At 37.6% G+C, this 26,727-nt stretch overlaps 1 protein-coding gene across 2 annotated transcripts in view; it reads right to left on the bottom strand.

Annotated features, from left to right (window-relative positions):
- HNF4G (hepatocyte nuclear factor 4 gamma) overlaps positions 1-26,098 on the bottom strand; it is a 62,607-nt gene extending 36,509 nt beyond the window's left edge. The window contains exons 1-2 of one of the 2 annotated variants that reach the window (XM_074552730.1): positions 25,815-26,098; positions 870-975 (exon numbers count right to left, since the gene is read on the bottom strand). The gene's annotated coding sequence lies outside the window, so the exon portion shown is untranslated. The remainder of the gene's footprint in view (positions 1-869; positions 976-25,814) is intronic. The other variant, XM_074552740.1, reaches the window with a different exon arrangement.
- Positions 26,099-26,727: the final 629 nt, after the last annotated feature.

The following is a 26,727-nucleotide window of genomic DNA, read 5'->3' as shown; positions in this document are numbered from 1 at the left end:
CTTTACTAATGTGTTCAAATCACAAAGCTCTTATTAGAATTGCAAATAAGATATACACCAGCATCATTTCCTCTGCCCATCATTTTCTCTTCTTTGGAACTATCCCTGACAGAAAATCAAATTGTAACAACTCCAAAAGATGTTTGCACAAATTAAGCAAAAGTATGTTATTAAACATGAAAAATTGGCAAAAAAAATCATCCTGACAAAAAAAGGGGAACTGAATTTAAAACACAAGTAGCTGCTGAGTAGAAAGGAACAGGAATCATGGAGCTCACTGGGGGACAGAGGAAAACACTCAAGGTAGAATTCACTTAACAAATGGAAAGGGGAAGAATATTTTATTTCAAGTGATGTATATTTAAGGCTCAGAACTGAAGAATCTCTGATCATTCTAAGTCTAATGAAATCAGTAGAAAAAATCCTCAGCTTTCAAGTATAAGGTCTTCATGGTCAATACATTTTGGAGTTGAAATGTCCTTAATTAGCTGACTAAAGCATCCCAATTAAGAAAAAGAAAGAAGTAACTAGTAGCTCAAAGGTCTTCCAACTTTTCCCCAAAGGATATTGGAAAAATCTTAACTGGTGAAACTAATAAGAAATTATGAGGGAACAGTTGCCTGGTGAGGAAGGAACACACACAGCCTTGGGTCGACAAAAATAATTATACCATTCAGCAAAAATTTTGGGGTGAGCGTATCTTCCACCAACCTACCAACAGCTTCTCAAATTTCATAGCACATGATCTTTACAATTGATTCATCTCTAAACAGCCATCAGTTTCTGAACGAATGAAATGGGTCAGCCAATTTGATACAGTCTCTAGTAAGCAAGGATATTAGTGAAGCATGCAACGAAACTTTACTTACATTCAAAAAAGAAAACTACAAAGCACTGACACTTCAGTTCTTCATACACAGATGAGGAAAGGCTGATTTCCTAGGCTGTGTTTCCATCCTCATTTCTAGGTAATACCTGTAGCCAATAAAAGTAAAATAAATGCTAAGCTACCTGCAATGCAAACCAACTATACTCCTAAATAAAATTCTTATTTGGATTATAAAGGTTGAGAATACAGTGCTTTCATTCAAGGTATAAAGGCATTTCAGAAGATTAAAGAAAATGCTTAAGTCATCAGACAATATTGATGCCAGATTTTCTTCCACTTGTAGAGTAAAAAAGCATAGAATTTATACAATGTCTTGAAATACTATCTGGAAGGATTACATATAGAGAATAGAAGACAAAATGGTTTCTTAGACTGCGGTTCTGTTGACATAGAAGCATATGAATAAAAGATCCCCTGCTCTTTGGATGACTAATGTTTAGGTAAACTGGGTAAACTACATAGTAAAACAGGATTTGTAGTAGAAAAGCCTGAAAGAAAAACAATTTTAATTTGACTATGTGCACAGCATTTCAAAAAGGATGAAGGCACAAAAGAAACAAAGCGACATTTTGTAGTCACCTTGAGAATTACTTTACAACTCTCACAGATTTGTGCTGACTTTTCTTGGGTGGGGTGAGCTGCACTTTTAAAAGCTAAGCTTTAGCTAGGCAGGCAGTACCAATTTATTGCTTCATATATATCTATTTCAATGTTGCCTACTAATTCTATACATTCTTATGTATGTGTAGTCTATGCATTTATGAGCAACTCTTAAATCCAAACAAAATATGCACTGCTCACTCATAAAGTTTTGAAAGACAATTTGCTTTCTTCACCCCAAATATAACTTCATGCTCTTAAGATCCAAATAAAAGCGTCTAATTTTTAGCTTTTTGTATTTCAAAAATATCTGCCTGCTTCAGCAGCATTCTTTTGCCTTTTACATTACTTGAAACATTATGGGTAATACATCCTACTTTCCCTTGGAAGAAAGTGACAAAACAGAAAATCACTTCTAAACACCAGGGATAAAACTAACTCCCCTTATTTAGATAGAACAGGACTTTAGTCAAGAACAGAGATTCTTACAGTCTAAATCGTAAGTCTGCTGAGGTACTACATTCTTTATTGATTTTGCAAACTGCAGTGCATGCAAAATAGAAAGCAGTAAAATTATTAGCCCATCAGTACTTTCTGTCCTCAGAGGTGATACTGTTACACCAGCATACCAGATTGATTCTGGCATTATTATAAATTAGACTATTTTACTCAACAGTTAAACATCTAAACAATTAATTCTTATTTGTGTCTTTTCACATATAGCCCCTGAATCAGGAATATACCATTTGGCTAATAGCGGAGGAAAAGAACCCCACTACTTGAAATGACACAGCCTCTCCCACTGGGATCACTAAAAAGGCACATAGAAATTATCAGGGATACTAAAGTGAGGATGAAGCCTAAAAATGGATCCATACTTGAGGTACCTCTCTGCCTGTCTCCCTACCCTCACTCAACTATGCAAGGTAAATTCTTCATCATCCATGATGAGAAGTTGGAATCTCTACAGGAAGCACACACTCGTCTATGTACCTCTTTTAGTTCTACATTTTCAGACCTCTCTTCCACACCTAATTCTATAGTCATTAGTAGGGCAATAAAATGACATAAAATGAGCAAAGAGCAATAAAGCAATCATATTCCAGCATGTTTATTTAGTGTGGTCCTTAATGACAGAGACCTTCGCACCCACTGATACCTGGAGCTGCTACTAATTCTCCTCTGCTTCAGATCCATTTTTATTATTACTCTCAAAGTTATGCCCAATGTTTTAAAGCCTGCTTCACATGGACTGTTCAAAAAATAAAAACCCTCACAGAAAGAAAAATCAGTTTTAAGGGAAAAAAGAAAGCTTTGCAAATTCAGCCCAAATCTACTTGCATGTGAGTTAGATACAATGAAAAATTTGCATGGGTGCACTGAGGTGCTGAAGCATCTGAAGATGTATCTTAGCCTTTGAGTATACTTTCCAAATTAGCTGGAAACATCAAATTGTATTGGGTGGCTGTTGTCATTGGACTTAGACATACGCTTAGTGGTAAGAAAGGTATTTAAAATCTAACTGCATGTTGGTGAATCTGATGGCAAATCAGACTTCTCTCTCACCAAAATACTTAACAATCAGTCAAATTAAAGTTGTACTAACTATAGCACACCGTGATTAATGATTAGTGATTAGTACTACAACTCTTTCTATTTCAACCTAAAGTCTGTTTCATTGCTTGTTTTTCTCGTGGCCTCTCCATCTTTAGACTTTTCTAGAAATAATCACTCTTTTGGTTAGCCTTTTATTAGACTGGTTTTACTGCAGATTTCAGCAGGGGTTTGTTTCTCTACATTGAGCTCTGGGTATCTGTCATCTTTTAAACTGAAATGAGATGCACAAATGTGGAAGCCTGGCCATAAAGTAGCAACTACTCAGAACACATAAGTGATGTGACCCAGATAACATGTGATATGCTGCATTAATATTGTAAGCAAAACATACAACAGATTGTGTTTGGACAAGCAAGTGCATCCAATCTATATGGAAAATGTATATAGATTGCCAAAATTCTAAAAATAGCATGCTCTACTTAGAAAAGTTGGTCAAAAACTACTCAAGTAGAAGTTCTCCTTTTCATTTGAATTTCCAGGTGTCCAAATACTATCCCATAGTGCAAAAACTCAGCTTGCTGAAATAAAAGCACAATAAAAAAGAGCTATGTGTTGAATTATTTCAGTGAGCTAGGATCCAAAGTAAAGTACTATGATAAATCACATAATTTTGCTTAAAAGCAGAGGGAAACAAAACATGGACACAGAGAGGATAAAAAAAAAAAAAGAAAAAATAATGGGAACAAACCAAAACACAAAACAAAGCAGTGCCTCTTTCAGGATGATTGAATCTTTCTTAATCCATATTTTACTCTCTGCTACATAATTTTACACTCTTGACAAAGTCAGGCAGTTGGAAGAGAGTTGGAAAAACAAACGTAGCTTTTTGTCAACTTTATGCCTCCCTAAATTTAGAAGACATTTCTGAATAAAGAAACTAAAAATAAATCACAAAACAGTGTCTATAATGTGGTCTGAATTATCCAGTCATATAAAATATGAAAACATTTTTAATATATTTCAATAGAATTTTCATAACATAAATAATAGCAACAAGCCGACTGGTAACAAGTTATTTGTAGCTGAACTTATACAGATGACCTTTTAAAAAAACCCTACACTCCCTATATATACTGTGGCTTGTTTGCCTACATGTTTAAACTATTATAAAAACTCACAGTTCAAATGTAGCCAACATGTACTTTACCTAATCTTAATAGCAAAACCTGGCACTGAGGTCTTGGACAAGCAAATATAGTCACATTAATGGTTACAATTTTAGTTTCCAGAATGAAAATCAATACAAATTTATCTGGGTACTGTAAATTACCAAAATATAAAGAAAAATTAATGTCTACATATTTATATTAAAGTTTTATATTCAACAAATGCATATATATATACACATATATATAGTGAGAGAGAGAGAAAATGCTTTTGTGTATTTAGGGAATTAAAAGGCTATGCAAATGCACGTATCTAAATATGCACATTTTTAGATAGGGCCCTGTTTCAATGCAATCCCATTATCTTTAAGGAAATGTGCTGATAATTTAGAAGTTGCAACATATGCATTTTATAGCAGGTTTAAAAGTGGAATTTCTAAGAAAAAAGCTTCCATAATTTTGTAAACATTTGCCATATTAATTCTTTAGTCACTACAGAAACATCATCAATAGGACTTGACAAGAATGGTAACTACTAGGCCAAGGCAAAATTTTGATTAATATATATACTTTCTGAAAAAGCATCTACAAAACAATGACAGTGAAAAATTAAAAACAATGGATCAAGGTAGTTGTCAAAATGAAGAAAATGTTAGTTAATTGAATTATGAAAAAATGTTAATTAAACTTAAAAAAGGTTCTTTAAAACTTTAGCAAATTAGAAATTTTCTATCTCTAATAATAGTTAGATGCAAGACCAAAACCACGTTCTCATTTACATCCATTTCTTCCAATTCACTGCCTCTTCTCTACTCAATAGCATTTTAGATTTAGAGCTGCAGTACAGTGCCTTCCACCTGCCCAACCAGCCAACAAGATTAACCTTTTTTCTTTTTGGGAACTTGTGACCAGTGAGGAGCAGAATTATTTAAAAGCTTTTTTACAATCTCTGTAAGAGATTAATCATGACTCATCTTACAAGTCACTCAAGTCCCTGAAATTTTTCATTTTGCTACCCTTTCATGTCAATCCTCTTATTCCTTACTCTTTACCGTCTTATTAAGCTTTTATTTTCCTGAGTTAATGAACACAGACTTTTACCTCTCACTCTGACAAGTTCATTGCTGAAACCATTGTTCATCAGAAATGTGTAAAAAAATGGCATTAATTCTATGAAAAACGTTAGTAGGTTGGAAAATCAACCCACTTTTCTTGATTTTCCAACATATCTACATCAAGCGAAACAAATGTGATCACACAATAAACTCGCAATATTTAACTGAATATAGTCATAAAGTACACCATTCAGTAACCAAATCCAGAGACAAAATGTGCAAATTATTACAAAGCAGCACTACATCTCAAACAACAGCAACATGTACCATCTCCCAGGCAATACTAAGGGACAAAGGACCCAACTCCTTCAGTCTTTAAAAATTATGTATCATTCAGGACAATTTTTTCAAACAAGCTGATGAAGAAAGCTAGCCAGTACTCATAGTAAAAAACAGAACTAGAAAAGACAAACTTGAACTCATAAATAAACATAAGTCTAGAAATAGTAGCTCACATAAGTCTGAGGACAATTTTCAAATGACAGCTGGAATGCAAGTCTGATAAAAGATAATAAAATTTTAATTAGACCAAGAAAATAATATTTTCAGAGTTTTTAGACCATAAAATGAAATGGCAATTGTTTTATGCCACAAAAATATCCCAATAATTTTAGTGGAAACAGTCTTTTAATTATTAGAAGACATGGTATAGAAAACATTGAGCAAAGCAGTATCTAGTCTTCAGAAAATTAACTGAGATGAGATGAGATGAAAAAACCAGAAATGAGAAGAAACACTGAGATATACCACTCTGCCAATGTTCCTTTCACAGAGAACATTCTGCCCCCACCAGCTCTAAACACTAAAGGTAGAACACAAAGACTGTGGAAGGTGGTACACACAGGACTGTTTATGACTTGTCTTCTCAACAAAATATCAGTGGACAAACTGAAGTAAGAAGTATCAACAAAACATAAATTAGCAGAAGATCAAATATCCCCATAGAAAGGAGCTGTGGAGACTTTTTTTAAAAGTATTCAGGCACCTTAAGATATGCAGCTAGGAGTACTCATGGTTCTTGATAATGGCCAGCCTCACCCTGCTGGGAACCAGCAAGCTGAAAAATATCCTCAATTGAAAGAATGAAACAGAAAAGGAAGAACAGCATTGCTCACATTCAGAATAGGCTGAATAAGAGCAGGTACCTAGTGCAGCAACTTCTCCAAACTAAAATTTCCTCCTACATACACACACATACACAGCAACAATATTCATTGTACCACCATTCTCAAAAGGAAAGAGAATTTGCAACCACAACTATTTCTAAAGGTTTTTATGACTCTTCCTTTTTGCTGGCAGAAAAGATGATCAGTTTACACATACCACATAAAATACACAGAATGTATTTAAATAGACATCTAATTTCAACTTTTGATGCATGAAAATCTGACCCTAGTCCTAAGTGTTCTTTAGACAGGTATGATGATTGAGTTTGTATTTGCAAGAAATAAATGCATTATAAATTCCAATTTAAATATTTCTAAAGTAACTGAAAAAAACTAGAATAGTTCTAAATATTACCAGGTATTAATTAAAACCATTCTCCTATCCCCACCCAAAACTGGTTTGCATATATCCAAACTCCATATGACATTACTATCAGCCATATTCTGATAAACTAAAGCAACATGGCCAGTAAAAACTGAGAAAACACATTATACATAGCACTTACATTGCCATGAATTTCTAGATGAGTTAATGATAGATAATGGCCTACAATTCATGTGTGACTTATTTTAGCAAATCTCACTGATACAGCAATTCAAGCACACTGCATCAAGGCTGGACTAAGTAAAATCAAAGGGGCTTGCAGAAAAATCAGCAGAAATTACAAAACACTTAATGAAAAAGGAAGACATGCTTAGAAGTCCCACAAACGCAGTGCTGTTTGGCTGTTTTAACATGTCTGTTTTACCAGGATTTCCAGTGCACAGGTTGTGGAGAAAAGAGCTAAAGTGTCTGTTCAATTCCAAAGAATTGAAATAGTTACAAAATCCTATCTAGTATCATTGTCATGGCTGCCATCTTGACTGACACTAAGGTAAGGCGTATCTTTGCAACCTCTCTTTCAACTTTTTAAGTTGTTTACCAATACCTAAGATGTGGGTACGTGTTAGATGAACTCTGCAGCAGTGGGTCTGCAATAATGACTTTGCAACCTCATTAATCAATTCCTTTCATTTAGTCCTTATGGATATATTGAACAACAGAAGTCCTAAGAATATCTGTCTGTTCAGACAAATGTATGTGTGACTTCATAAGCAATTTCCTTTCAGTATAACAGCTAACTTCAGCCTAATCCTAGCCCTGCCCTTTGTTTTCTATTAAACAATCATTAATCCAGGAAAAATCTTCCATCTTAACTCATGGTAGCTTTGTTTCCTTACATGCTTTTTTGTGGAAATTTGCCAAAGGCTTCTTGGAACATTAACTACACTGTGACAATGTCTAAAACCACAACCAGAAAGCACTGAAAGGTCCTGAGCCTGACATACCTCAGCCTTACTATATATTGCATTGGGATGAGGTCTGGAAGGGCACCGGCAGCCTTGCTTTTCTCTCATTAACCCTGTTGGCAGGAGAAGAGCTATGGTATTTGCTTGCTCTCCCAAGGCAAGGCAATCAGAGACCAGGACACATGGAGTACACACCACGAGGAGGTTCAATGAGGCACACGGATGTCAATAACACATCTCTATCCTTGCACCCAGTGTTTCTTATGCAGTGTGCACTCTTGCTGCGAAAATTATTTTTATCAGATTTTTTTTCATTGCGCTCAGACTGCAGTTCCACAGATTTCATCTGCAACCCTCTTTAAAAATAAATTTAAAAAAAAATTTTTTAAATGTCATAATTTTTTTACCATTTTCCATGGTCCTTTGATAGGGTGACAGACAAAGACTAGTGAGACAGATTAGTAAATACAAACTGTAACAAGATAGCTGAAATAATAATATCTTCAAATACCTTCCTACTTGTGAACAGCCTGAAAGTAAAGTCAACTTCACCAGTACTACGTGCAAGAATTTAAAGGGGAAATGTTGAGCAGCTGAGACCAAAACCATTTAAAATAGAGCAAGAAAAGCCTGGCTCCCTATTTCCTGCTGCCCTTCAGAGGGCTGCCGTGCCACCACAGCAGATCACCTCACTGCTGGTCACAGCAAAGGACCCCCAGCCACCCTGGGCTCATCATGGCAGCTCTCACTGCAGCCACTGCCAGACAGACCAGGGATTATGCACGCACCTAAAATAAAACAAATCTGCTCTATGATCAAACAGCCATGGAAGCTCACAAGCAACAGATGCTGGAGCATATTCAGTAGAAATGTAGCTGATCAGTAAGAAATGTCAGCACTTATTTGCTATGGAAGATTTCTTTTTAAATGGTGTATATTATTAAATTTTGGTGTTTTGTTGTGGTTTGGGAAATACTAAAGCAAAGTGAAGTAAAAATACACATGCAAAAGCCCAAACAGATCCTAGAAAACTTGAAACATCTTTTTCCTATTAAAAATATAAATAAAAATTAAGGTGGCACATAATCAGGAAGAAAAGACATTTGAGTAAGATTTTTCTTAAGAAATCTGCAGAGCTAGACTATTTGCACAACAAAATATAGCCATATAGCCTGAAGCATAAACTTTACCATTGTTTAGTTTTCTCATCTTCACTCACCTAGTAGAAATACAAATTTGTGCAACTGCATAGATGCAGTGATCCTATGTGTAATCATATTGCCTGATTATATGCTTTTTTATTAATAAAGACCAAATATAACAATTATCTAAAGCTAAATTACTGGTTTTACTTGATATTATCTTCCCATCCTCTTTAACAAAAAATCTATAGGAACAAGACAAATGTCTTTGCCCTTCTGCTACTGTTTCAGTGTAAACCTAAAGATTCAGGACTGTTTAGAGTCAGTTTTTCATAAAATGCATTGAGTTTTAAACAATGTGGTATATTCACACATATAAAGATGGATCCTCTTAAAAAATTTTATCTTTAGGAGCAGTGGGCATTTCTCAATAGTAAAAATGTAGTTTAACTATATAAATAGACTAAACCAACTCTTATTAGCAAGAGCTTGCCTATGAAAAATGTGCATCCAAATCTAACATCAACATGCCATTTTTGCAGGACCAGACATTATTTTCACCACCAGAAAATGATCTGTAAGAATGTGTGTAACAGTGCCCTCTGGTGAGAATGTGCCTGAGAATATACTTGCCTTGTAAGGGTAAAGAGATTTTAATGGCGGGGCTAATAAGCAATCAGATGATTTTGCAAACTGAATTATGGTATTATTTTTCAAAACCAGCAGTGAAGTTACGTATTTTGAGACTGTAATTACTTTTATACTCATTTAAAATGAAAAACATTTATGCTCATTTTTTAAAACACAACCTTGTATGACAAAAGTGACAGTAGCCTTGACTAGGTGAAAATTTATGAGTGCTATAGACAGCATAGCTACTTTTATGGCTGAGAATGCAATAGATCCTAAGCAAACATTGATAAGTCCTCTATTTTTCTGAGAAGTATCCACCCACCAAGTGTCCTGACATTGGAAAGCCCCACAATTTTGATAAGAATAAAGACCAGCTAACTGTAGAAAACAACTGCATTTCTCAACTTAGTCAAAAACATTTGTCAAGCGTTTGTGGGCAAGGGCTGTATCTTCCTTCAGTATTGACCAATGACCACCATATTTTCAATCCTACTAAAATGTGACAATCCTCATGGAATATGGAATATAATATATATATTCACCCCATAAAATATATTTATATACACATATCTATGCATATGTATACATACTCATAAAAAATTAGGTTAAGATATTGGACAAACTTGTCACTGAACCAAGGAAGAACATTCTACTTTCAAAAGCTTTAACTGTGGCACACAGCAGAAGATACTTCATAAAAAAATAGTTGATATGCAGTTGAAAATACCATTCTGGTCTAACTTTTTACCTGCTACTTGTGATCAAATCAAGAGTAGGTTTACCAGCACTGTCATGGTTGTTTACCAGTACCTCCCAATGATCCTGCCTGCTGTCTTTTAAACTACCATGGCAGTTACTTTCAGCCTCCTCTGTGCAACCTGAACTGCAGCAGTGTTCTCCTTTGCTTCTATCAATTCTTTTGCTGCCAAATGAGAAAAGGTTAACAAAAACAAGACTTCCTTCCAGGCACATCAGAGTTTTAATGTTAATTTTTCATTTGGCTAAAATACACTTCTTGATTTTAAATGATTTCCAGATGTAATACAAAGAGCTGAAATCTTACAATTCAAATAAATGACTGTTGCTAAACTGTGATTACCGTAAATAGTAATTATTTGCTGTAAGAGCGACACCTAGTAATCCTTTGTGCTCATCTGAGTTTTCTCTCAGCCATTTAACAGTTCAAATGACCAGGAAGGCAAGAAGACTTGGAAAAAGTACTACAGCTATTTGTAACTATGGTGTTTATACTGTATAAAAGAATGAGAGTATGAAATTAGCGAAAGTATTGCTCTAGTCAACTTCTCCGTCTTGAAGGACAGTTCTTCTTCTCACTCCTAACAAGTATGTCTCATCACCCTCTTGCTCTAACTCTGGTGACTAATTAACTCCATTGTTTTTAAGGAAGGAACTTGGCAGTCCCAGTTAGTTGTTTAACAAATAACCAGATGTCCCCAGAGGACTCAAAGGAGTCACTTATAGCCAAGTTCCATTCGTTCAGGTATAAACATCAAACAAAACCCACCTCAGCAGGTGGCAGCAAAAAGTGTGGGGGAAACAAGATTGGTAAAATGTCATCATCAAATAAAAAAATCTCATTTTACATTATTTCAGTGTTTGGCCTATCTCTTATAGAGACATGAAATATTATAGGTCTAATTTAGAGTGTACTGTTTGTCAAGTGCATGTATTCCCCTCATCTTATACACCTCCAAACATCCAGCTGTTAAGTTTCCCAACACAGAGGCATTAGCACTTTCAAAGGTTTCAAAGCTAATTAGTTTTACACACACACACACACACACACACACACACACACACACAAACACACACACAAAAAAAAATGTGGAATGTTGCAAAAACAACAACAAAACAACAAATTGAAACACTTTCAAAAAGTTAAAAGTTCTTCCTCCTTTGCAAATTGTCACCCTGACAAAATAAAAGAGAATGGAGTAAATTGTTTTTCAAAATCTAACATGACTTTGACAGAAAATTCCACTTGGGGAAAATGAAGCCAATTTATTTTGGCAAATAAAGAACAGTGAGGGCTGTGTAAATCAGGTCTGCAGTAGAAATATTAACTTTTGTGATCATACTTTAGCAAGTGTTAAAGATCTTAGAGCAAAGGCTGCCTTTTAACTATGGTAGAAAATGGCACTCACCCTTGTGAGGCCAACAAGCATCACAGTAATATATGTAAAACACAGCAATGGTGCAGATCAGTTTGGGGTCTGCTCTGAACCTCTGATATAGGCTAATTTAGAAGTCAGCTTATTAAATTACTGGCTTTTGAACTGTCCCATGATGTATTTTTGTACAGTTCTATAAATACTTCTCAATTAAGGCAACTAACAGCATAAGACTATCCAGAAGCAAAACAGAAGAGTGAAATTACAGTGTAAATTGTCACCGTTTGCTTATTCAGGAGAAGTAAGAGCTGGATGCAGCCACATTACACAAGCATTCCTCACTGGTGAAGTAATTGGTAGCTGAAAGTGCTTGGATGAGAAAGTGGCTATTTTGTGCCAGACTGATAATTTTGGTAGAATGAAAAAAAATAATTATCCAGAGTAGCTGCAAGTAATACTCCACGGAAATCTAGTAGAAGTAACAGAAATTGAAAAACAAACAAATATGAAAGTCTGCATTTCTGCAGAAAACTTCAGCAAACTGGCAAAAACTGACAAATATGTTACAGACCTTGCACATTCATAGCCAATGAGATTTGACTGCAATGGATTTTTTTTTTCAGGTACTAAAATCAAGAACATAAAAAAGTTGGGAACACTGTCTCACTTAGGGCTTAGCCCTGGCTTGTTCCTCTCACTACAAAGCTCCGCATTCCTACGGTGCAGCAAATTCTCGTGTGCGCCACCAAGCCTGGTGAAGGCTGCTTTCTCTAGGAGCCTTTCTAAAATAGTTAAAGGAAGTTTTCCTAAAATTAACTCCTTATTAATCAAAAGCAAAATAATTCTCTCTCTTACCGCCACATGAGAGAGGAAGAGCTGTTTAACACCCTAGGCTTTTTGAATCCCAACCAGCACATCTTTTTCAGTACTGCAGCACGATGGCAACAAGCCGACTTTATAATTCTATTCACAATGGTGTATTTCCCATGTCTTAGATCAGTCACAACTTGCCCAAGTATTTCTAAAGGAAGCAAAATAAATATAGTATTATTCAAGCTTTTAAAACAAAACAGCAAAACAACTGGCAGGACACACAGATTTTCTTGTGTATTTCAAAATCTCAGGGTGCTCCGACAACACCATTGCATAGTAAATAAAGGAAAAAGAAACCCACTCTAATCAAATCTGTTTATAAGTCCTTTAGATGAATTACACTGACAGAAGATGGACTCCAGTTTGCTTTTTTTGGGATCACACAGATAGTAAAACACAAAGTTACAAGAAAAAGCAGGGTGGTGTTTTTTGTTGTTGTTTCTTTCAAGTTTTTATGGTGTCTAGGTTTTCCATCTCAACTGCTCTTGTTCAAAGTAAATCTAGTTCAGGAAAAAAAATCCCCACCTCATTTCCCTGAGAACCTAGTTATTTTTATCTACCTCAACAACCAAGCTACTCTACCTTGTCATTTCAATTTTCACATATTTTCTCTTTGTGTATTCGTTCTATGATTCAGTGAAATCTCATCTCTTCAGCCCACTGCCATAAACTACTGTCCGGAACAAAGCTCTCTCTCAAATTCAATCTCAAACAAAATGAAAAAGAAAAAAACCACAAATGAGAAAGTGGACCACAACCAATCCTATGGGCCCCATTCTCACGAGGTCTGTGAAGTTATTTTGCTTCATCAAGTAAACCTGAACTACGGGCAGGTGCTATTGCTTCTTTTGTTGCCAAAGGAGAAATTGTTAATAAAAACAAAACCTCCTTCCAGGCGCATTAGAGTGTCAATGTTAATTGCTTATTTGGCTAAAATACAATTCTTGATTTTAAGTGATTTCCAGATGAAATACAAACAGCTGAAGTTTTCTCATTCAAATAAAAGGGAACCAGACTATTGCACATTTAGTGGAATTACTGCTGCTAAGCTATAATTACTACAAATAGTAATTATTTGCTGCAAGAGCAACACCTAGAAATCCATTTTGCTCATCTGAGTTTTCTCTCAGCCATTTAACAGTTTGAATGACCAGGAAGGCATGAAAAAGCTTTATGCTTACGTTATCTATACCTTAGCACAAAGGACTGCACTGCAGAGGATCTCTCAGCTAAAAGAACTCTTAGAGAGGAACAAATTTATTTTTGTTTCCAAATTTTTTGCATTGTTTCTATGACCTATTAATAACTTTGTAATTTCCAAGTCTATGCATTATTTTTCTTCTCTTGATATGACTTTAACATCTTCGAAGAGAATGCAGTATAGTAGCTTCCCCAAGTAAACTGTAATACCGGTAACTCATAGGACTGGATTACGAAGCTTTTCTTTCAAGCACATATCTAGAGAACACCAAAAGTTAAGCATTTATGTTAGCAGGTATTTATAAATGCTGGATTTAAACCACTGCACGTGAACTGGTGAGTTAAAAGGACTGAGCAAAAAATCAATTAAGATTCTCTACTGTAGAAAATACTTTGTCATATAGTGATGGCATTAAGTATTTTCTGCAGTCAAGAACAAGCAATTGTCTGTATTCCATACTGTTCCATTGTTAAGGTACAAGCTAGGCAATCCCATAAAATTGCTTCAATCAAGTAACACGCAAAGGGAGTTAGAGCACTGGATTTAAAAATTACTGTCACACAATGAAAACATGTTAAATGAAAATGATGGAATTCATTTCGCCTTATATCACAGTAATTTTTAAATTGGTGTAACTTAATTAACTTTAGTTTGGTCAGCAGAATGATCCACAACAGACCATGCAGAACTGATGCAAATATTCGTACATGCCACATGACAGCGGTGACATACTAGTAATAGTATATTGATGCTGCTGTTCTGGCACCTCTATGACTATTAAAATAGTTACATTTTGTTAAAAAGTTGTACTTAGAATTCTTTATTCAGCTGCAAATTGGAAATGTTATTAATCAAGTATTTTTTACTTTTTCAGCTTGAGCTTTTCAAAAGTTAGGCTGCAGCGAAAAATTGCCAGCATTTCTTGGTGACTGTTCAAGTCTTGTCTTTGGCTTACCTTTATCTTATCAGGTTTACACCAAAGTGATTCTATAAGAGTGTCCTTGATGTAGAATGAGACATTAAAGAATTTGACAAACTGCAATATATTAAAAATGAGCCTCTATCAGGTGTATGTATACATGCCTCGTAATCCGTACACATTTCTCTCTAATTCCTCAACTCTCCCATTGTCTTTGTAACATAAATCTAATGCTTCTATTTTTCTTGTCTCAATATTATTTTTTGTCTAAGCAGAGAATCTTTCCCTTGTGGACTCCTACCAAGCTGTTCCTTTATCTTCTCTCCCAGGTCATCACATTAATACTGCCGAAGCCCTAAACCTGAGATTTTCAGTCACCTATAATCCTAACCACCATACCAGCTACAGTGATGCTTATTTTTAGATACTTTAACACCTACGAGCATACCTCCTTCTCTTTGCCCCTGATTTTCAAGTTCTGTGTTTCCTCTTGGCTTACAACACGGCAGCCTGAGATGTGCCTAAAGCAAGCACCTCTTTCTTTACCCCTTCTCTGTACTCTTTCTCAGCTGATTCCATATTTCATAGTTTCAGCATCAATCCAGTTTTTTTCCTCTGCTTGCAAACTGCTTTCTGATTCCCAAAACATCCTCTATATATAAAAATTCCTTTGCCACAGCCAGTGTGCTCTTTTTCTCCAAGGACTTTATGGACAACAGATTACTCAAAATCCCAGACCTAGCAATGGAAATTTTTGCAGACCTTGTGCCTTTTCAAAGACAGTTCCACCTGTAAGTCCAACCATGTCCATTAGCTCCTGTGACTGATGTCAGAACTGTGATCAGCCACAGAACTCCAGGTACTGGAGGTCAGTCACTTCATTTCATCCCTTACAAAGCTGTGGCAGGAGGGAGAGCAGAGCTTTACAATGCCTCTATACATATCTTCACCAAATTCCTCATCTTGACTTTCATCGGGTTTTAGTTCAGCTATGCCTCTTTCTGCCCTAAAGCCAAGCTCTCCACTCTTAGAGATGTACATACTGGAATATATGCCTTAACACACACAATGGTATTCCTGCTCCTCACTCACTAGTAACTCACTGGCAGTAAGTTACAATGACAAGAATAAATTTCCTCCAAGATCAACCCCGTCTCTCTCCAAAGAATTTCCTTGTAGAAATCTACAGTAATGCAATAAGAACATGGTATGCCACATTTATTATGCTGTGACTGTCCACCACCGAACTACATTTAATACCCTGGTAGCTCTTCTCTTTGCATCTTCAGCAAAAGTTCATGGGCTACTTGAAAGACAAATAAAAAAAAAGAGAAAAAAAGCCAAACAAGCTCCCAAATACATGCACAAGACATATACAATCAGCCTTTGTATGGAAAAAAAAATACCTCTACACACTGTTGTTGCTTATTAATACTCGTGTCTGTAAATAACTTGCACACCCTTATTTTCATTCCACTGCAGCAAGGCAATTCTGATGTAGCTGCACAGCTGTACTAAAAATGGGAGAAATATATATAATGGGAAAAGTCAAGATTTAACTTCATAGAGGTTAAAAAAATCAATAATTTTGCTTAAATAAAAATGTACATATTTGTGATACACATAGTCTGGAATTAATTAATTTGACATAGGTAACAATACAGACAGAATAGGCATCAAGGCTCAATCAACAGGCATCAAGTGGCATGAAGAAATTGCTCAGGGAATACAAAATGAGTGGGATTCTTTCCTTCATTACGACCAACAATGTTTCTTAACATAGCTACTAATAAATGTTCTACTCAAGAAACAGTCTGCAGTAAGGTTCTCACATGTGTGACATCATTCCAAAGTGTTACAAGTAAAGTTCTTACAAACTGAAAAATGTGTCGGTCAAGACCTAGACTACACAAAAAAATTAAATTATTAAAAATTTTATTTTAAATTTAAATAATCATTTAAGGATCAGTTTAAAAAGCCAAAACACACACACACAAAAAAATACATGCTATAGAAATATTTCTTGGTTTTGCCTTTATTTTGTTGGAGACTATTCTTAAAAGATAAATTGAAATATGCAGAGTTTGCTTAATTCAAAATTTCTCAATACTAACTGCATGTAGAAAATAAATATAAAGTGTATCTCCTTAATAAAAGCAAAAAATTGTTTCATGAAGCAGCTGTTAAATGCTTTGCTTTTTTTTTTTCTTACAACTATGTCTACTACAACTGCATCTGCTTTGGCATTGCAGAACATTTTACCTCTCAATAGAGTGGGTGTCACTGTACTAATAAACAAAGCATTTCTTATTTTTTCCCACATTCATTACATACGAGATTTAAATAATGCCTATCTTTGGGTATCTTTCTGTAAGTCATCATCAGCCCCATCCCATTTCTTTAATTCGGTGTAATTCCCACGGGAAATCTCCAAGGAATATGCATAAAAGCTAGTGACTCTTTCTCACACCATAACATTCTCAAGGCACTTCAAACACAATCACTCTGAGTTTTACATAGAAGTCAACAGTATTCTTCTGTGTTGTAAAGTGTCTTTCCTTCCAGGAACTTAACTCCTTTTGCTTTAAATGTCGACAGGGCTTAAGTATAGGGTCCATCTTTAAAATAATTCTGGTATTTATTCATATTGACCATCCTCTTTCTAAGGGGCAATTTCACAGAATATTTAGGAATGTATTTCATTGGAGGATGGATTCATTCATTTAGGAATGTATTTTGTGTGTTTAGTTTCCATGAAAGCAACGTAGCAGATGCAAGAAAAAAGAAAGGTAGCAGTGACATAATACTACCTAGAGCACATTGTGTATTATCATTAAGTAATTGATTGAGCACCATTTGAGAATCACTGTTCTGTTCCACTATAAACACAAGCATTTATAGACCAGCAGATATATTTAGTGTCATAAACATCCCCCCTGGTCGGAAAAATTAAATTACATACACTGTTTAATATTAGGTGGCTGGTTTGTTTTCTTTTTCTTTTATTCTTTCTTAAATTACAAGGCTAATGAGGCATACAAAATGATTCTAAATGAATTTAAGAAAGGATGTAAGACTTGCTTTATGGGAAGGTTATTGATTTTCAACAGGAATCTAACTATGTCACATACTAATAAGAGCATTACATGTTTTTTATCAGAGCAAGAAGGCAAGCAACTTTCAGACTTGTATGATTCACAGATACAGAAAATATATGTGTATCTCCAAATGCTGTATCTAAAAATGTAAAGATATACACTATAAGTAACTCCCAGCATTCCCAGCATGAAGATATGCTTGTACGTACACAAGATCCTCTTGCAGCTCTAGTATAACTACACAGACTCTAGAGCCAGGATCACCACAAAAAGTCAGAACTGGGTCCAAACAAAAATGATGCAGAAATCTTAATTCAGTGATTTTAGGATCGGGACACAGAGAAAGAAGCAAATGTGAGGATGTTTGTGGTCTTTGGCAAACCAGATCCAAACTCTAAATGGGAAAACACAGAAGCTGAAATAGAGGGAGTCCTGCAAATAGGAGCCACAAGCAAACCATAGATTTTTCTTCACATCTGAAAAAAAATCTTTTGACTCCTCAAGGATTACAGGACATGTTGAATTCTTTACCTAGCTAACAGCAATGGAGTATCTTTGATTTTCCAGCATTACAAACTGCACTTGTGGTGAGCAGATGTATCCTTTGCGGAGAATGCACCACAGAATCCATTTTCTAGTTTTCTAAACCATGTTTCCCAAAGTGTCTGCTTTCTTGTCTGAGGTAGAGCAGAGCTCTTAGGCTGAAAAACACAAATGTATCACTTTGACCTCCTTAAATTACCTGTAAAGGCAGAAAAAGAAGCGGTTTTCATTAGAAATTCCGAAAGCACGCTGCCTTTCTATGTTTGATAAGCAGTTAAGTTCTACACAGCAGCTTCCCTACAACTATTTAACTTTGTCGCTTTGTCCAGCTAATAAAATACTTATGTACCAAGAGAGTTTTTCCTTCATGACCTTCACTATACAGCCAAGGTCTAACAAGAACTTTGTTTGCTTGGACTGCTCACAATGCTACTTTTCATCCTTTTAGAGAAAGCAAGAGCTCTGACCTACAAATTTAAAGCTACAAGATGTGTAAAACCACTGACCATAGAGAGTTAATACGGTTGCTGCAGTCTCATAGATATTTTCTTCAGGCCATTCAAAGCTGGGCTCATTTTCTACCTGCCAAGGTTTTCGCAATTCATACATGTATCTTAATTTCAGAATAGTCCTTTATGCTCTCTGGAACCACAGAATCTTGGGAATTATCATTGAGAATGTCTTTCATTTTCTGCCCTCTTTCAGCTTCAAATTCATCTTGGGAAATAAATTACTTGACCTACTAGATTAAAATAAGATAAAAACTTCGCTATTAAATTCTGCACTAACAAAAGTCATGGTAAAATTTATGTTAACATTTGAATCGCTTTCTCATCCAGAGCATGCAAACTGCTTCACATTTCCTTGCCCTTGAAATATAAGCCTATGAATTGAAAGTTTCCAAGTTTTGCTCCATTATTTAAAAGATCTTTATAGATTTGATACCAGAAAGATTACATGAGAGGAGTTGCTCGTTCTTCTATTTACCTCTAATCAACATGCTAAACACGTGAAAGGAGTTGTCGTCCATAAATTTTTGAGCAGGCAAATGCCCCCTCCACTATATATCTACCAGTCAGCCTACTTTTTTTAGCAAGAAAAGAAACATATTGTGTTGACTGACTCTTCTTTTCAGCGGAGCCAGCACAGGCGGGCACGCACGCAGACCTCAGCTGCGCAAGTTCAACATGAACTTGATCAACACGCGTCTGCCTGTATTTGGCCATTTAAGCAACCATCTCCACTGGGGCCAAGCATAGGTATTAATGCTGGCACTTTGTTATAGGGACAATCACCTTTAGGCCAGGTGAAAGCTTAAGTGGAGAAGCAAGTGGTGCTAATGCTATACACTGCCTTGGTTGTTTCGGCCAAGCCAGAAAATGGAAGCAAAATGCATCAGCCTGCACCAGGGAACTTGCACGCTTTCTTCTCAACACTTACATATGTGCAAAAAAAGGCATCTGAAGGAAACCTGAAAAATCCAGCTAAAATGGACCTTAAATTATCCCAAAGGCTCAAACCAGCCTTGTGTTCCCTGAAGTACAGAATGCACCCGCATTTTTATATGTACTACAGATGGTAAAGACCGGGCACCGGGGCTTTGGTTCATACTACTTCGGTTTTACTCTGAATGCTAAATGACAACAGCTAAGGAGATGCAGACCCTGCTTTTGCTTGAGGTATGTTCTTTTCATCTTTATTCACTTTAAACTAAAAAAGTCATAATAAACAAAGAAACAAAATCCATTCACAGCCCTAACATATTACACCTGCAACTAGCTTAACGAATTTTGCGTTTTTTCAACCTAAACTTCCTTCTGCTACTCCTACAGCTACTTTTTGCTCTTTTGGGGAAATTCCAAACAAAAATTCCTTTTATTTAATTTTTATTTTTATTTTTGAAGATAATATTTTTTCATTGATGTAGTTATCTACTTTTCCATACAAGATTGGGTGTCAGAACCAAACCCTTAAAGGGACTAATTTGTATCGCTGTAACTTATTTAGAAGAGCCTGAAATTAGGCATAAGAAGATAAACCTCATAATAAACCTAACTGCCTTTCTCTGCATTTTTTCCATCTTACTATCATAGCCAAAGTTATTCATATTCATACATTTCATCCTATGATGAAATGTAAAGTTTTACCTTAAACTTATGTCTGCCCAAGTTCTGGCACTTCAAAACTGAAGTAAATTAAAAAGCATTGTCCCTAAGTCTCCCTAAAACCCTAGTTAAAATTGCATGTTCAATATTAATATGGTTTGAAGTTCAGATAACTGAAGCTTAGATATTCAGATAAAAAGACAAAAAAAAAGGAAAGTTAAAAGCAATAATATAGTGTAAGACACTCTAAAACATCACCAGAGACAAGAGGTTTGAAAGACATTACAGCCTCTTTAAAAATGTAAATCTTTTGGAAATGCTTTGGATTTGGAGATCAAAGTCAGAAATATCACTGTTCTTCCAAAAGGCAGGAAATATTACATAAGGATAATATATACCTATTATGTAGATAGTGCCTAGCACCAAAACTAGACCTAGCACTAAAAGCTCTGTATTGCTTTCTCCTTTGTAAGAAAAAGCCTACTTCCATTTTTGTGAGGACAAAAGAGGCAATATAAAGCAAAGGGTAACTGCCCAGAAAGCATGTAAAACTCCCCCATGCAGCCAGTGTATGGGATCTCTATCCCACCTAATAGGGCCACTGCATGCCTACCAAACAGTCCAGCAGAAAATACTGTTTTCAAGTTGTTTAGCAGTTGGGAGTAGGCAGCAATAAGCAGTTGAAGTATTAACAACTTGGTGTACAAAATCCTATCAGTTTCCCAAATAATAATTTTACCCTTGTAACTACAACAGCAGGTACAAGCTAACACCTGTTAGGGACTGAGAGAGAACAGGGACTGAGTATTAATGTGCAATCACAGCATGGTCACCAGGTCACCATCTCTTTTCTGTCTACTGTCTCTGAGTAGTGTATAGACCTTGGCTGAGGCATTTTTGTCAGCTAGCGTAATGTCAGTCTGGCATTTCCTTGCAAAATAAATAAACATTATCATCCTGAAGGGCATAAGACACTTTGGGATATGATTGTAAAAAAGGTGGTATCAATAAGAATCATCTTTCTCATCATAGTCTTCAATTTACAAAGAAAGAAAGAAACAAGCAAACAAACTGTAGCTGCAGAGGTGCAAAAAGTGCTTAAGATATATGATCAACTGGGTCATTGTAGTCAGAAATCTTCAAGCCTCTGGACCAGCTCTGATAGTATCAACTGGCCCCACTCAGTGCTCACTGTTGATACACGTCAGCAGTTAGTGAAAATATCTTTATGTAAAAAAGAAAAAGGGAAATTCAATCACCGTAACTCTCTGCCACTGAGGCCTGTTTTGGTTCACAAGCAACTGGTAACACTGCTACTGTCTCCATCGAGTCCAACCCAGGCTGGTACAGCCTAGCAATCTCAGACAAAAATTACCCTGAAAAAGAGGATTCTCATTGCAACACTCACACAGATGCACCATCAATTGCAAGCTGAGTTGTATTTGTCATTTCATGAAGCCTCTGTCCCTCTCTCCCACCTGAGCCAAATTTTTTATTTAGGCAAGAACAGACACACATCAAGAAATTCTTTTCCATCAGGGAGCTAAATATAAATAAAACCCCCAGAAGTCTACAGACAAACTACATGTTAGAAATAGACAGTGGAAACAGCGCTGTTTGTATAGGTCTATTGCAGTTGGATTCCCAGATTAACAGGAGGCAAGGAAAATTCTCACAGCACCTTGTATACCGCTGACTGTAATGTATGTCCTCGTTGCCTGGATACCTCTAGTGAATTACTGAGCAAGGGTGTGAGATTTTCCCTTGATCAGTATTAAATAAAAAAATCCCAACCTCCTGCTCTATAAGAGGCAGAAGATGCACATGGAAGTTTCCCTCGCCTGTGCCAGGTGAATGCCAGAAAGAGACAAATCGAGCCTTGAGAATTTTAAATCTTGTGGGTTGCTGTGCCACGTTATGAACTAGATCTCATACAATTCATCACCCAAGTTGCAGAAAAATAGTTCAAGAACTCAAAATAATGAATTCTGTCATTTCCAATAGAAGTGTGAAGGGAGAATTATGAATGAACCTTTTAAAAACACGTATGTGGAGGGAGATTGCCCTTCTACAAAATGAAAGCAGCAGGCTTCTATTTAAATGGCCCAATCCTGAAAGCGAGACCTTTCATTTTCAATTAACTTAAATTGACAATTGAGAAAGGTTTGAAAATGTTGTTGGAGCCTTTCAGTTTGATAGATCTCAGTTCTGACATTACACACACCATTCTGATCTGATTTTTAAGGTGTGTCATTTTAAAACTGAGAATTTGAAATGAAAAATATTTGATTCAATCAAAGCTGTTGTAAGGCATTCAAACATCTTAATATGTTAGAAATTAATTTTCCTTATTTTCTCATCATGATGTGTATATAATGCTTTATTCATTGATACATTAAAACCTAAGAGTCATGCCTTCCTTCAACCTTACATTCTTTTATGTTTCAGCAATACTTTGAGTGAGAAATTTAATTCTATCACAGAATATACCATGTACAACAGGTAACCATTTACCAGCCAAATAAAACCTTTCTTTATATTCTAAAGCACTCTACGTTACAAATCTATTGTACCAGAGTAATGTAGTTACCCAATATGACATACCTCCTGCCCACCTGACACAACACAGACAAATCAAACTGATTTTCAGGCTTAATATTAATTCTCAAACACAGAAGTGGAGGACTTCTGAAGAGCTAAACAACTTCATTAAAAGAAAAAAGATTAAAAAACTAAAACAAATCAGACACTATTTTGAAGCTCACATGCAATAAACGAGTCTTTGAAATCACTGAGAAGTGAGGCAGAGAAATCCCTGCATTGAAACAGTCCATTTATCAATTAAGACATGGAGCACGTTGCCTCTGCTATTTGACAGATGCAAAAGCACAATCTGCTCAGCTCAGAACCCCCCTACACCAATAATGCAGTTTTAAATCAGTCATGAATTATTGTTTGTGGTAATAGACTAAATTCCCAAATGAACCAAAAACAAACAAAAAATTAATGTTTTTTCCATCATATGGGTTGCCATATTGCTAGTTTTGAATTGAATTTTTTTCAGGAAGCATCTTTTAATTAATGACCTGCCAAGAATTGAATTGTTTACAGTAATGTTTTCTTTCTCATAGCCAGTGGTAATTGATGTACATGATGCAGGTCTGTGGATAACACTGATGACATACTAGACCCCATTTTTCCACACAGGCTTAACAGAAGGGCAACCTCTTATAGTATGGAGTCCATATGCCCATGACATAAGGTGTGCCATGAAGTTTGAAACCAAAGCCATGTCCAGCTTAAGGACTGAGTTCTGTTCTTACTTTCCTGTAGGATTTGGCAAACTCAGCAGACTCAAACAGGATTTGATTTGGAGATTTAAACCTGGGCAAGCAATACTGAGCCATTATCTTGAGGGAAGGGAGCAGTAAAGACACGCTTATACAAGGACACTTCTATTAGGGAATTGGCTTAGCGATAATTTAATTCTGGGCACAAATTAGAAGTAAACACCCCTTGGCCATCCAAGGAACTGGCTGTTGCAGCTGGGCCACAAGAAACCCATTTTCTTCATTGTACCTCCATGGTAGGAGGCAGTAGGGAGGGCAGGGGTAGCTCCATGACACCTGAAGCTTTTCCCAGTATGCTGCCTAGGAGTACTTACAATAGCCATCTTGGAAATGCAGACTGGACCTCTGCACTGCTCTACTTTTAAACTTCTGCTACTAAGCACTAAAATTTTCAGAAGATATATTCTTCTTGTTATATGAGGCAAGTTGCAGAGCAAGTTTCACTCTGTGTTAAGGAAAACCAGAGTTTGCATTCCAGGAAAAGAGTCCAAATGTGTGAGTTGCAAAAATCAAAGGTAACACTATGAACAAGGTAACAGCATCCTGATCCTGTCTTACACCTATTCGTGTGGGTTTTTTTAATACATGTTTGAAGTGAGACTAAGGCAACCTGGTGTCTTTCAGCAAGAGAGAGGGGTACAGGACACAGAGTACTGCACAATGAAAACAGTACTTTCAAATTCTTTTTTACTCTGAATACTTCAGAAGCTGAAGGATAATGAGAAGTGTGAACTGAACTACCACAAAGCATTTTGTCCCTTTTCCCCTTACCATGTGACTATGAAAAAGAAAGAGTGAAACAATGAAATGATAAAAAAACTGTTCATCATATTTGAAAAACACCTGCATATATATAAATGTTTAATATGCCTCCTATATAACATGTAAGAACTTGAGGACTATAGGAAATGACATAACACTTTATAGTTTTTTAGCACACAAGAGACTTGGGGTTCGAAAGCTGTGTAGCATAGTAAGTCTGGTTCACTAGCTCAGTTTTAATGAAGTCAGTATCAATTAAAAGAGATGCCATGTTAAACTACTCCACTTTCTATGTAATATGGATGAGAAATCACAGTAAATCAAAGCATGTCCAGCACTTTACAAGGCCTACAAAAAAGAAGATCCAATTTAACAGAGTTTACTATAGAATAGGATTTCATAGTTAAAAATTTATAAAGTCGCTTTATAATACTGATACCATTGTAATTTACTGTCTACTTTCCAAAATTCTTGACTGTATTCCCTGTTTCAGGGTAGGGCAACACATGCTCAACTCAACACAAGTGTGACATCTGAAAGTTGGCTTTCATCAAAGATACCGTGTAAACAGGGCACCTGCCCTGTAAAAGCTGGATCCACCTGCAAAACTCACCCTTGGATTGCTCTGCTTGTTTCATGTTTCAATTTTTCTCTTTGAATTATTTTTCCTCGGAGTATTTTGGGACTCTTTAACAAGGCATCCAGCACTGGCCAAGCGCTACTACTAGCACATCTCTTTGCTAGTAGTAGCTTTGAATTGAATTAATTCATCTGTTGCACAGGTGACCACGAGGGCGGGGGCAGAGAAATCAATAAGGGAGGCAAAACCATGAAAGCCTTTTAGAAAATGTTCCTTAACCGGGTGAAAAGCCGTGACTTCTGCCGTTGAGGAGCCACAGGTGCCAGCACAGCGCCAGGCAGCCGTGCGGCCGGACGCGGCGCAGGGCAGAGCGGCCGGGCCAGGGACACGCACACAGGGACACGCACACACGGACACGCACTCCGGGGGACACACAAACACACCCCGCCCCGGAGCTGCGCCCAGTGCGGCGCCTTTCCCCGCAACGCCCCTGGAGCCGATAACAGGGACACGTGACCAGGCGACTTAAGGAAAAAAATATAATAATAACTAAAACAGAATAGCATAAAATCCCCCCAAACCGGCTGCTGTCCGTTTGGCCGCCAGCTGCGCCGCCGCGCACGTCGGCCCCCGCGGCGCGGCGGGCGGCGCGGGGCTGTGTCACTGGGCGGCCGCCGGCCCCCGGGAACTTACCGGCGGGGCCGCCCCGTCCCTCGGCCTCCGACGGCGCGGTCGCAGCTCAGGCCGGCGGCATCCCCCGGGCCTCCTGCCTCCCCCGCACCCCCCGGCTCCCCGCAGACGTCCCGGCGCTGGGCTGCGCGACTTGTTTGGTGCGGTGACAACGTCCTCACCACATGCTGAAGCGGGAAAGGAGGAGAAGGAGGAGGAGAGAGAGTATGTGTGAGGGTGAATTAACTTTGCTCAATGGCGACAGGGCAGCAGCCTCAGCCCCAGCATCAGATCGATTTACTAAACAAACTGAAACGTGGGTGGGGACGTTAAACAGTAACCAGCGGCCTCAATGAAAACTGAAAGCGGCTGCTGCCGCCGCCGCCAGCCACTGGCCTGCGCAGCCCGCGCCCCGCCGGCGGGCGGGCCCGCCGCTCCCCTCACGGCCCGGGAGCGGCCGGCGGGAGCTGCGGCGCTGCGACGGGCCTTGGGTCCCAGCCCTGCTGCCCTCGGCCGGCTCCGCGGCAGCGCCCCCGGCCGCCGGGACGGGAAAGCGGCCAGTGCCCCGCTCCCATGACTGTACCCCGCCGGTCGCCCTTGCCTCTGTGACGAGGGTAAACGTCCCCCGGGCCGCCCTGCTCTGCCCCGGTCGGCGAGCCCAGCGCTCCGCAGGGACCGAGCGAACGGCGACCGGTTCCGCGGGGCCGTCCCCGCAGCACCCGCCCGCGGCCCTCAGCTCCCCGCCGTGCTGGGCAGCCACACGTTTGCGGGCACCCCGACCTTCCCATGCCGGTGTAGCCCTCTTGTCTTCACTGAAGCTGTCACGGGAGGAAAGAAGCCCCCTCTTTTTAGTTCGGTGCTAGGCTATGTAAAGAAATGGGATCAAACACGGGGATCCATTGCAAACTCTGGGTTCCCTGCGCTAAAGACACTTCGC

Source organism: Zonotrichia albicollis, chromosome 1, assembly GCF_047830755.1.
Source record: "Zonotrichia albicollis isolate bZonAlb1 chromosome 1, bZonAlb1.hap1, whole genome shotgun sequence".
NCBI lineage: Eukaryota > Metazoa > Chordata > Aves > Passeriformes > Passerellidae > Zonotrichia > Zonotrichia albicollis.
The sequence above is the reverse complement of the archived record's forward strand: the minus strand, read 5'-3'. Positions and strand labels throughout refer to the sequence as shown.